This window comes from Coregonus clupeaformis, chromosome 20, assembly GCF_020615455.1.
Source record: "Coregonus clupeaformis isolate EN_2021a chromosome 20, ASM2061545v1, whole genome shotgun sequence".
NCBI lineage: Eukaryota > Metazoa > Chordata > Actinopteri > Salmoniformes > Salmonidae > Coregonus > Coregonus clupeaformis.
This window is the reverse complement of record NC_059211.1, coordinates 11,101,739-11,115,685: the sequence shown is the minus strand read 5'-3', so window position 1 is coordinate 11,115,685 and position 13,947 is coordinate 11,101,739. Positions and strand designations below refer to the sequence as shown.

General features: G+C 44.1%; 1 protein-coding gene across 2 annotated transcripts in view; it reads right to left on the bottom strand.

The window, feature by feature from the left end:
• Positions 1 to 13,947, bottom strand: part of negr1 (neuronal growth regulator 1) — a 441,422-nt gene that overhangs the window by 133,943 nt on the left and 293,532 nt on the right. The window lies entirely within an intron of this gene.

Sequence of the window (13,947 nt, the reverse complement as noted above, 5' to 3'; positions counted from 1 at the left end):
AGACCAAAGAGCTCTCCAAGGATGTCAGGGACAAGATTGGAGACCTACACAAGGCTGGAATGGGCTACAAGACCATACCAAGCAGCTTGGTGAGAAGGTGACAACAGTTGGTGCGATTATTCGCAAATGGACGAAACACAAAATAACTTTCAATCTCCCTCGGCCTGGGGCTCCATGCAAGATCTCACCTCATGGAGTTGCAATGATCATGAGAACGGTGAGGAATCAGCCCAGAAATACACGGGAGGATCTTGTCAATGATCTCAAGGCAGCTGGGACCATAGTCACCAAGAAAACAATTGGTAACACAGTACGCCGTGAAGGACTGAAATCCTGCAGCGCCCGCAATGACCCCTGCTCAAGAAAGCACATATACAGGCTCGTCTGAAGTTTGCCAATGAACATCTGAATGATTCAGAGGAGAACTGGGTGAAGGTGTTGTGGTCAGATGAGACCAAAATGGAGCTCTTTGGCATCAACTCAACTCGCCGTGTTTGGAGGAGGAGGAATGCTGCCTATGATCCCAAGAACACCATCCCCACCGTCAAACACGGAGGTGGAAACATTATGCTTTGGGGGTGTTTTTCTGCTAAGGGGACAGGACAACTTCACTGCATCAAAGGGACGGCCAAGGCAACAAAGGAGTGGCTCAAGAAGAAGCACATTAAGGTCTTGGAGTGGCCTAGCCAGTCTCCAGACCTTAATCCCATAACAAATCTGTGGAGGGAGCTGAAGGTTCGAGTTGCCAAATGTCAGCCTCGAAACCTTAATGACTTGGAGAAGATCTGCAAAGAGGAGTGGGACAAAATCCCTCCTGAGATGTGTGCAAACCTGGTGGCCAACTAGAAGAAACATCTGACCTCTGTGATTGCCAACAAGGGTTTTGCCACCAAGTCCTAAGTCATGTTTTGCAGAGGGGTCAAATACTTATTTCCCTCATTAAAATGCAAATCAATTTATAACATTTTTGACATGTGTTTTTCTGGATTATTTTGTTGTTATTCTGTCTCTCACTGTTCAAATAAACCTACCATTAAAATTATAGACTGATCATGTCTTTGTCAGTGGGCAAATGTACAAAATCAGCAGGGGATCAAAAAAAAAATTCCCCCTCACTGTATATATATACACATACAGCTCTGGAAAAAATTAAGAGACCACTGCAAAATTATCAGTTTCTCTGATTTTACTATTTATAGGTATTTTTGTTTTATTCTATAAACTACTGACAACATTTCTCCCAAATTCCAAATAAAAATATTGTCATTTAGAGCATTTATTTGCAGAAAATGACAACTGGTTGTAACACTCTGGCTCCGGGACTTTGGTATTTGAGCCAGGGTGTATTGTGTTTTGTTGGGTTTTGGGTGATTTTCTATGTTTGCATTTCTGTCACGTTTATTTCTAGGTTTGGTCATTGACTCCCAATCGGAGGTAACGAGTGTCAGCTGTCGGCTCGTTATCTCTGATTGGGAGCCATATTTATACTGCATGTTTTCCTGTGGGCATGGTGGGTTATTGTTCCTGTTTAGTCTTTGTTACTATTTGGACTTCACTTTCGTCGCTTTGATTTGTTGTTTTGTCGTGCTTTAACTTAATAAAGTACCATGTTCGTTTCACACGCTGCGCCTTGGTCTCCTTCACTCCTCGACGATCGTGACAGAATAACCCACCATCAAAGGACCAAGCAGCGCGTCCAGGAGCAACGGCATCAGCAGGACCATCATCGTCGGAAGGACGAGAGGCAACCCCAAAAAAATTTTGGGGGGGGGCACATGGCTTGGGCGACGGAGCAGCAGGAGGCTGCCACAAGGCAGAGTCAGAGGGCTGCCAGGTTAAGGGGGCTGACGGAGGCAGAGAAGGGACGGATTCAGTGGGCTACCAGGTCAAGGGGGCTACTGGGTAAAGCAGGGAAGGAAAGTGTTGAGGCACGGCGTGAGGTACTGGGGTGTGTAACCAGTTCGGTCCGGCCCGTTCCTAGTCCCGAGGTGCAGCCAGTAGTGTGTGTTCCCGTGCTGCGTACGGCCTGTTCGGTCCCTCGCACTAAGTGTACGGTGCGCGTCGCCAGCCCGGTTCGACCTGATCCTGCCACCCGCACCAGAGTGTACGGTGCGCGTCGCCAGCCCAGCCCGGCCTGTTCCGGCCACTCGCACCAGGGATACGGTGCGCGTCGCCAGCCCGGCCCGGCCTGTTCCTACTCCACGCACCAGGGATACGGTCGCTTCGCCAGCCCGGCCCGGCCTGTTCCGGCCTCTCGCACCAGAGATACGGTGCGCGTCGCCAGCCCAGCCCGGCCTGTTCCCGCTCTCCGCACTAGGCTTAATGTGAGTCCCCAGGGTCCAGCATGCCCTGTTCCGGCTCTCCGCACTAGCCCTTATGTGCGTTCCCAGGGTCCAGCATGCCCTGTTGCTTCTCCCCGCACTAGCCCTGAGATGCGTGTCCTCAGCCCGGTACCTCCTGTTCCGGCACCACGCACCAGGCCTACGATGCGCCTCAGACGGCCAGAGTCTGCCGTCTGCCCAACGGGGCCTGAACTGTCCGTCTGCCCAACGCCGTCTGAACTGCCCGTCCTGCCCAACGGCGCCTGTACTGCCCGTCTGCCCAACGCCGTCTGAACTGTCCGTCTGCCAAGCGCCGCAGGAACTGCCCGTCTGTATTGAGCCTTCAGAGCCGTCCGCCAGACAGGAGCAGCCAGAGCCTTCCGCCAGACAGGATCAGCCAGAGCCTTCCGCCAGACAGGATCAGCCAGAGCCTTCCGCCAGACAGGATCAGCCAGAGCCTTCCGCCAGACAGGATCAGCCAGAGCCTTCCGCCAGACAGGATCAGCCAGAGCCTTCCGCCAGACAGGATCAGCCAGAGCCTTCCGCCAGACAGGATCAGCCAGAGCCTTCCGCCAGACAGGATCAGCCAGAGCCTTCTGCCAGACAGGATCAGCCAGAGCCTTCTGCCAGCCAGGATCCGTCGGCCAGCCATGAGCAGCCAGATCCGTCGGCCAGCCATGAGCAGCCCGATCCGTCAGCCAGCCATGAGCAGCCAGATCCGTCAGCCAGCCATGAGCAGCCAGATCCTTCAGCCTGCCATGAGCCGTCCAGCCAGGATCCGCCAGAGCCAGCCAGCCAGGATCCGCCCCTTAGTCAGGTACTGTCCCTTAGCCCGGTGCTGCCCCTTAGCCCGGTGCTGCCCCTTAGCCCGGTGCTGCCCCTTAGCCCGGTGCTGCCCCTTATCCCGGTACTGTCCCTTAGTCCGGTGCTGCCCCTTAGTCCGGTGCTGCCCCTTAGTCCGGTGCCGCCCCCTTAATCCAGTGGGGTTTAATTGGGGGTGGTCATGTGGAGGAGGCTAGGGAAGCGGGTGGTGACTAAGGTGGGGTGGGGACCACGACCAGGGCCAGAACCGCCACCGTGGACAGACGCCCACCCAGACCCTCCCGAGACTGTATGCTGGTGCGCCCGGAGTGCGCACCTTTAGGGGGTACTGTAACACTCTGGCTCCGGGACTTTGGTATTTGAGCCAGGGTGTATTGTGTTTTGTTGGGTTTTGGGTGATTTTCTATGTTTGCATTTCTGTCACGTTTATTTCTAGGTTTGGTCATTGACTCCCAATCGGAGGTAACGAGTGTCAGCTGTCGGCTCGTTATCTCTGATTGGGAGCCATATTTATACTGCATGTTTTCCTGTGGGCATGGTGGGTTATTGTTCCTGTTTAGTCTTTGTTACTATTTGGACTTCACTTTCGTCGCTTTGATTTGTTGTTTTGTCGTGCTTTAACTTAATAAAGTACCATGTTCGTTTCACACGCTGCGCCTTGGTCTCCTTCACTCCTCGACGATCGTGACACTGGTCAAAATAACAAAAAAGATGCAGTGTTGTTAGACCTCGAATAATGCAAAGAAAATAAGTTCATGTTCATTTTTAAACAACACAATAGTAATGTTTTAACTTAGGCAGTGTTAAGAAATCAATATTTGGTGGAATAACCCTGACTTTCAATCACAGCTTTCATGCGTCTTAGCATGCTCTCCATCAGTCTTTCACATTGATGTTGGGTGACTTTATGCCACTCCTGGCGCAAAAATTCTAGCAGCTCGGCTTTGTTTGATAGCTTGTGACCATCCATCTTCCTCTTGCTCACATTCCAGAAGTTTTCAATGGGGTTCAGTCTGGAGATCTGGAGATTGGGCTGGCCATGACAGGGTGTTGATCTGGTGGTCCTCCATCCACACCTTGATTGACCTTGCTATGTGGCATAGTGCATTGTCCTGCTGGAAAAAACAATCCTCAGAGTTGGGGAACAATGTCAGAGCAAAAGGAAGGACATTTTCATCCTTGTACGTGGCTTGATTCATGCGTCCTTCACCTTGTACGTGGCTTGATTCATGCGTCCTTCACAAAGACAAATCTGCCCGATTCCAGCCTTGCTGAAGGACCCCCAGATCATCACCGATCCTCCACCAAATTTCAGTGGGTGCGAGACACTGTGGCTTGTAGCCCTCTCCAGGTCTCCGTCTAACCATTAGACGACCAGGTGTTGGGCAAAGCTGAAAATTGGACTCATCAGAGAAGATGACCTTACTCCAGTCCTCTACGGTCCAATCCTTATGGTTTTTTGCAAACCTCAGCCTGGCTCTTCTTTGCTTCTCATTGATGAAGGGCTTTTTTCTAGCTTTGCACGACTTCAGTCCTGCCCCTAGGAGCCTGTTTTCAGCCGTCCTCGCCGTGCACTTCACCCCAGCTGCCGTTTGCCATTCTTTTTGTAGATCACTTGATGTCATCCTACGGTTGTTGAGTGACATTCAAATGAGTTGGCGGTCATCCCGGTCAGTAGAGAGTCATTTTCACCCTCTGCCGGTCTGTAGCTTTGCTGTCCCCAATGTCTGCTGCTTGACCTTGTTCTTATGAACCGCCGTCTTTGAAATTTGAAGGATGGAAGCAACCTGACGCTCACTGTATCCCTCTGCCAGTAAAGCCATAATTTAACCCTTATTTTCCGTACTCAAAACTTTCCTTTTCAACTCTTTTGGCATGGTCAATAGTTATTTTTTGATTAATATTACTTTTGAGGTACTATTAGCATTGTTTTTGCCATCCAGCTGGTACTATTGCAAGAGGATAGTGATGACCACAGCAGTGGTTTTATACTTTTCCTCGTTAAATAAGATTTGGTTCAGGTGATCACCTAATCAGTACCTAATTCAGTAGAATGAGGTGTGCCTGTGTTGGAATTCAACAGACACTGGAATGGAATGGCTGTCATGTAGACATACTGATTTAAGAACAATTTGCAGTGGTCTCTTAATTTTTTCCACCACTATATATATAGCTATTAAAAATATATATCTATTTGAATATCTAGCATATCTTTAATTTCCATCATTATCAATTCATATGCGTAATAATGTCGACAGTTCATGCAAAGGATTGTTACCTATAACCCGGATTGCCATTGTATTACATTACATTTTTGTCAAGCAATTATTATTTTAGCAAACAATTGTTGTGGTTCATCCTATATTCTCCCTAACATCCTTACCCCCTTGCAAAAAATGTGGGATACACACACACACACACACACACACACACACACACACACACACACACACACACTACTCCTACACACTCAACCACTTTCCTCCACAATCAACCATAAGCTCAGATGCTCAACGGTTGTTACATCCCAGAGCCCAACTCAAGAAAGGACCTGATTTACGAATAAATATACAGTTACAGCTGTTTGAGAAAGCATGCAAGATTGAGCAAAAATTTACAACAATTTGATATTTGATTAACCTATGTCAAGTCCTAGTTGATGGAGATCAGATCCACCCTCTTCCTCCTTTGCATTGAGTTGATCAGGCTGTTGATTGTGGCCCATGGAATGTTGTCCCACTCCTCTTCAATGGCTGTGCGAAGTTGATGGATATTGGTGCGAACTGGAACACGCTGTCGTACACGTCAATTCAGAGCATCCCAAACATGCTCAATGGGTGACATGTCTGGTGAGTATGCAGGGCTTGGAAGAACTGGGACATTTTCAGCTTACAGGAACTGTGTAGAGATCCTTGCAACATGGGGCTGTGCATTATCCCGCTGAAATATGAGGTGATGGCGGCGGATGAATGGTACGACAATGGGCCTCAGGATTTTGTCACGGTATCTCTGTGCATTCAAATTGCCATCGATAAAATGCAATTGTGTTCATTGTCCGTAGCTTATGCCTGCCCGTACCATAACCCCACCGCTACGATGGGGCCCTCTGTTCACAACGTTGACATCAGCAAACCACTTGTCCACACGATGCCATACACGCTGTCTGCCCGGTACAGTGAAGAGCACACTTCTCCAGCATGCCAGTGGCCATCGAAGGTGAGCATTTGCCCACTGAAGTCGGTTACAACGCCGAACTGCAGTCAGGTCAAGACCCTGGTGAGTATGACAAGCACGCAGATGAGCTTCCCTGAGACGGTTTCTGACAGTTTGTGCAGAAATTATTCTGTTGTACAAACCCACAGTTTCATCAGCTGTCCAGGTGGCTGGTCTCAGACGATCCCACAGGTGAAGAAGCCGGATGTGGAGGTCTTGGGCTGGCGTGGTTACATGTGGTCTGCGGTTGTGAGGCCGGTTGGACGTCCTGCTAAATCCTCTAAAACGATGTTGGAGGCGGCTTATGGTAAAGAAATTAACATTAAATTCTCTGGCAACAGCCTTGGTGGACATTCCTGCAGTCAGCATGCCAATTGCATGCCAATTGCACGCTCCCTCAAAACTTGAGACATCTGTGGCATTGTGTTGTGTGACAAAACTGCACATTTTAGAGTGGCCTTTAATTGTCCTCAGCACAAGGTGCACCTATGTAATGATCATTCACTTTACATGTTGCATTTATATTTTTGTTCAGTATAGAATCATTGGTCAACAAACCGCTACGTTATTTTCTATCTGTAAATGTTATTCTTAATGTTAATCAATTCGGATGCAGACCTAAACATAGCACCACTACAGCTACCACGCTTGTTGTAAATGATATTGCAAATGCCTTAGATGATAGAAAGTGCTGCCATGTTTCTAGACTTGTCATAAGCTTTTGATACTGTAGATGTTATTCTGTTGAATAAGCTGTCCTCTATAGGGTTGGGTACTGATGCTTGCCGATGGTTTCATAATTATCTCAATGACATAACTCAGGCCACCAAAGTAGATGGGATCAAATCTGAGTGCCTTGTGTTACATAAAGGGGTGCCCCAAGGTTCAATATTCAGCCCACTACTTTTAACAATCTAAACAAATAATATTGGTAATGCTGTAAAAAATGGTACCATTCATTTGTTTGCAGATGATACAGTGTTGTATTCCATTGCTCCATTGATTGGCCAAGCCTTTTCACATTTGAAGTCTGATTGTCAAGTACTGCAGAGGTCACTATTGGATCTATTGGATCTAAAGTTAGTACTAAATGCAAACAAAACAAAATGCATGCTTTTTTTCTTGGTCCCATAACCCAGATTTAAATGAATATGTAATGACAAGTTCCTTCTTACAAACATTTTGGTATCTGGCTTGATGACAAACTATCATTATTTTATTATGTCACTGAGCTGGTGAAAAAGTTGATGGTCTAGGATGGTTTATTTTACAGAAACAAAGCATGTATGACTTTTGTTAATAGGAAGGAAATTGTCCAGGCCACTTTTATGTCTATTTGAGATTATGGGGATATTATCTAATGCATGCAACAGCATCTACACTTAAACCACTAATGCTGTTTTCCATTGTGCGCTTAGGTTTATTACTAGTGATGGTTATAGAACTCACCATTGTGTTTTGTCATTGTGTTTTGTATCAAAAACTGGGTTGGGCCTCTTTGTATGTAAGGAGAGAGCAGCATTTTTTCTTGTGTTCATCTGCAAAGCACTCATGGAAACACTTCCTATGTACAGTATGTCTCATCATACATTACATTTACTTAGAAATTACCAAATATGGTCTCAGGAAGCACCTTCGGTCTCCACAGAGTGGGGTAAAGCTTCTTTTAATGCACCCTTCATGTGGAACAATTTACAGAGCTCTCTGAAATTAGATGTTCTGGCCCCCCTTGGTCTGTTCAGAGTTATGATAGGACACCTCTATGTTGATAAATATGTATGTTTTTCTTAATATGTTTTGTAATTTTGTACATTGTATGTATTTATGCAGGGGTCATCTGTAAAAGAGACCCTCGTCTCAGAATGACTTCCCTGTCAAAATAAAGGTCCACACATAACATAAAACATGCCATAATACATAACATTAACCCAATGAGTCCCACCATATGTATCATCGGCGCGTTTTGGACTTCTAACCCCTTTTAAACATTGTGTGTTTGAGCTACATTGGATTAATCTATTTCCTCTGCATCCGTAGATACCAATCATTAGTCTGTGTGATTAATGGGGGCTGAGCTAGAGCGGTGTTTGTGAGACAAGGGCAGATCCCGGGTCTTTTATGCAAACACATTTGTAGAGTCCGAATGGTTTGTGCTACAAACTATTAAAAGCTACCTATGAAAAGCTGAGACTCTCACGAATACGCTCATGATTTGCTCTATGATGCTCACAAGCTACACAAGAGTCGTTAGAAGGTAAGGGGTTCTTCTACATAGAATATCCCAGGGCATAGTGTCTATAACACTGTAATAAGCTCACATAGTTGCTGTCACAAACTCCAAACTCCACACAGTTGTCACTGACGTGTTGGATATTAATTTCCCAGTGAGCAAACCATTTCTGTACTTATAGCATAAATATACATTCAATTGTAGCAGGTTTTTTGCTTTGGCAGACCTTATTTGTCAATAAAACACATGAATGCAACTGTTTATGTGAAATTGTTTTGTGTTCTACTTGTAGCCCTGGTTATCCTGAAAATAAAATGGCAAAACACTGCATTGTGAGGCTAAAACTAAGGGCTGGACATGCAGATAAATGAAAGTCAGATAAATGAAAAGCTGATGTTTGCTGGGGTCTCAGTACTGATAGGGTTAATAGTACAGCACAAGGAGAGAACTACATGCATTTAAAATAAGAATACACACTTTCATACATTTATGCTTTAGCATTCCATGCGTCATGTACTCATTATAATGGCAATACTGCAGCCATTCATTTCCCAATATATTTCGATACTTTGCTCTACTGTTTCAATTGATTTGTCTAAGCAGGTCCTGATATTATTCTAATCTCACAGCATCCTTGAATCCTGATATCCTAATCTCACAGTACCAGTTGTTCTGAAAACACCAGAGAGAATCTCACAACATCAGGAACCATCTGTGTCCTTGCTTCTTCCGTTTGACGTCAATACTATGCATAATCATGTGAATCACAGATACTACTGAACGCAAGTGTAACACACAAACATGGAAATGCAATAATCATGTGGAGTTTCACCGAAGTCGTTAACTCCTGCTCAGCTCCCCTGGTTTGAACAGAGCCTCATATCGTATTGAGTTGCACCTTAGTTTCACTCCTGCTATGTTCCCCTGACGTGAACGCTTAAACCTTGAATCGTATTGAGTTGCACCGCACTCAGTTTAATTTTCCTGATGTGAATAAAGCTACTGTGTTTTGCTAAATTCCCCTGATGTGAATAAAGCTACCTTGTCGTCTACAGTTACCACCCTCAATGGGAATCATGGGATAAAATATAGACTTTATAACAGTTACCACCCACAATGGGTTTCCTGGGGTAACATGTCATCTCTTGAATCATATGGAGGTGCACCAAAGTTTCACTCCTGCTATGTTCCCCTAACATGAATGCAGCAACCTTGAATCGTGTGGAGTTTCCTCCCGCTAAAGTTTCAACATAATGTTTTTCACCTCAGCAACTTGTCGTACATTTCCATATTCATTCCCCTACACCACAATCACACCCAGCAGCATTCACCAGTCACACACATACACACATATCGGTTTATATACACTTAGGTCTACAATTACATCTGGCTATATGGCTACTAGCAGTGGGTATTATATTTAGAGTTAGCGATCTAGCTAATGTGTTTTGATATACAGTATTAGCCTATGATAATAGTACACATAAAGATGCGGGCAAATTAATCTCTATTGAAAAAAAAATACAGACAATTCTGGAGCCCTATTTTAACAGTAAAATATAACAACAATAATTGTCAACCCAAAATGCATGACAATCACTAGATTAGGTTGCACATTCAAATATTTCGAATCACAACATGAAAAGATGATGAACAACTTATTTATTGAATACCATCTCAGTAGTCTATTACACTTTTTAATAAAGCACTGTGAATGACATAGTATTGCGTGACACTGCGACCAAATCGGGGGCTGGTGCCACCAACTGAAAAACGTATGTCAAAATGAAATATCTAATTTATATCAAATAAAATAAAAATCGTATTTGTCACATACATGTGTTTAGCATATGTTATAGCGGGTGTAGCGAAATGCTTGTGCTTCTAGCTCCGACAGTGCAGTAATATCTAACAATTTCACAACATATACCCAATACACACAAAACTAGTAAGGAATGGAATTTAAGAATATATGCAGTTGAAGTTGGATGTTTACATACACTTAGGTTGGAGTCATTAAAACTAATTTTTCAACCACTCCACAATTTTCTTGTTAACAAACTATAGTTTTGGCAAGTCGGTTAGGATATCTACTTTGTGCATGACACAAGTAATTCTTCCAACAATTGTTTCCAACAATTGTTTATTTCACTTATAATTCACTGTATCACAATTCCAGTGGGTCAGAGGTTTACATACACTAAGTTGACTGTGACTTTAAACAGCTTGGAAAATTCCAGAAAATGATGTCATGGCTTTAGAAGCTTCTGATAGGCTAATTGAAATCATTTGAGTCAATTGGAGGTGTACCTGTGGATGTATTTCAAGGCCTACCTTCAAACTCAGTGCCTCTTTGCTTGACATCATGGGAAAATCAAAAGAAATCAGCCAAGACCTCAGAAAAAAATGGTAGACCTCCACAAGTCTGGTTCATCCTTGGGAGCAACTACCAAACACCTGAAGGTACCATGTTTATCTGTACAAACAATAGTACGCAAGTATAAACACCATGGGACCACGCAGCCGTCATACCACTCAGGAAGGAGACGCGTTCTGTCTCCTAGAGATGAGCGTACTTTGGTGCGAAAAGTGCAAATCAATCCCAGAACAACAGCAAAGGACCTTGTGAAGTTGCTGGAGGAAACAGGTACAAAATTATCTATATCCACAGTAAAACAAGTCCTATATCGACATAACCTGAAAGGCCGCACAGCAAGGAAGAAGCCACTGCTCCAAAACCACCATAAAAAATGCCAGACTACGGTTTGCAACTGCACATGGGGACAAAGATCATACTTTTTGGAGAAATGTCCTCTGGTCAGATGAAACAAAAATAGAACTGTTTGGCCATAATGACCATCATTATGTTTGGAGGAAAAAGGGGGCACTTTCAAGCCGAAGAACACCATCCCAACCGTGAAGCACGGTGGTGGCAGCATCATGCTGTGGGGGTGCTTTGCTGCAGGAGGGACTGGTGCACTTCACAAAATAGATGGCATCATGAGGAAGGAAAATTATGTGGATATATTGAAGCAACATCTCAAGACATCAGTCAGGAAGTTAAAGCTTGGTTGCAAATGGGTCTTCCAAATGGACAATGACCCCAAGCATACTTCCAAAGTTGTGGAAAAATGGCTTAAGGACAACAAAGTCAAGGTATTGGAGTGGCCATCACAAAGCCCTGACCTCAATCCTATAGAAAATGTGTGGACATTACTGAAAAAGCGTGTGCGAGCAAGGAGGCCTACAAACCAGATTCAGTTACACCAGCTCTGTCAGGAGGAATGGGCCAAAATTCACCCAACTTATTGTGGGAAGCTTGTCGAAGGCTACCCGAAACGTTTGACCCAAGTTAAACAATTTAAAGGCAATGCTACCAAATACTAATTGAGTGTATGCATACTTCTGACCCACTGGGAATGTGATGAAATAAATAAAAGCTGAAAGAAATCAATCTCTCTACTATTATTCTGACATTTCACATTCTTAAAATAAAGTGGTGATCCTAACTGACCTAAGACAGGGAAGTTTTCCTAGGATTAAATGTCAGGAATTGTGAAAAACTGAGTTTAAATGTATGTAAACTTCCGACTTCAACTGTACATATATGGACAAGCAATGAAAGAGTGGCATTAGAATATTATAGAATATAATGCAGTATATACATATGAGATGAGTAGTGCAAGATATGTAAACATTATTAAAGTGACTAGTGTTCCATTTCTTAAATGTGAATACATAAGTATTCACATCCTTAAGTCAATACTTTGTAGAAACGTCTCTAACAGCCTTCCACACCTCGATTGTACAACATTTGCCCATTATTCTTTTCAAAATTCTTCAAGCTCAGTCAAACTGGTTGTTGATCATTGTTAGACAACCATTTTCATAGATTTAAGTCAAAACTGTAACTCGGTGACAGTCCTCTTGGTAAGCAACTTCAGTGTAGATTTGGCCTTGTTTTAGGTTATTGTCCTGCTGAAAGGTGAATTCACCTCTCAGTGTCTGGTGGAAAGCAAACTGAACCGGGTTTTCTTCTAGGATTGTGCCTGTGCTTAGCTCCATTCCGTTACTTTTGTATGCTGAAAACTACCCAGTCCTTAACAATTACAAGCATACCCATAACATGATTCAGCCGCCACTATGCTTGAAAATATGGAGAGTGGTACTCAGTAGTGTGTTGTATTGGATTTGCCCCAAACATAACACTTTGTATTCAGGACCATTCAAATCACCATCCCAGTGAAAATGTAGGATGGGTCCACAGCACAGCATATTATTATGAATTTCCTCTTCAGTAAGATTAAGACATTTCCAGTTGCCAAAGCATCTTTCATCTCTTGAAGCCATGTCTCTGTAAATAATTGGCCTCTAATATTCCTCTGCAGTACACCTTGTTATAGCTGGTCTCACAGACAAAATAATAGCAAGATATCCATTTAAAAAATAAATGGACACAAATAGGTGCCAAACTGTCTGTAAGCATAGACCAGGGGCGATAATGGCAAGTCTGGACAACTATTGGAGAACTAAAGGTAGAAAGGAAAGTTAGAAAGCATGACTGTCTAGGGTGTTGTATTACTGATTACTGTGCCACTAGAGATCCTGGTTCGAATCCAGGCTCTGTTGTAGCCGGCCGCGACCGGGATACCAATGGGGTGCCGCACAATTGGCCCAGCGTCGTCTAGGGTAGGAGAGGGAATGGCCGGCAGGGGATGTAGCTCAGTTCGTAGAGCATGGCGTTTGCAACGCCAGGGTTGTGGGTTCGATTCCCACGGGGGGTATGAAAAAAGTTATGTATGCACTAACTGTAAGTCACTCTGGATAAGAGCGTCTACTAAATGACAAAATGTAAATGTACTTTTCTGAATATACTATCATTACAGTAACTTCATCAACTCAGAAATCGGAGGAATCCTTAATCAACCCGATTAGCATCAAACAAACTAGGCGTCATCATTTTTCTCACACACTTGTGACTGGTCATATCGGTGGTGTGATTCAGCACAGGGTATCAACGGCGGCAAAGAGTAGAATAATAGCAGAGGAGAGGAAGACTTAAATGCGAGAGAGAAGAGGACGGGAAGAGTAATAATTGTCAAGCACCCTTCATCCTCATACTTAGGAGTGCTGATTTCCATGTGACCATGATGACTAAAGCCAGTATCATTCATTAATGCTCTTGGTGCTCATTACTGTCTCTTCACACTTTTTGAAAGACTCATTACCTGCATAATGGAATAGTCCTTAGAACAGCCAGACCTTTCCTTACAGTGAATTAATCACCTCCACACAGACAAAAAGGGAATTATCTTGTTAAATATTGAGAAACTTCAAACCAAGACTTTCATTCAAACTTCA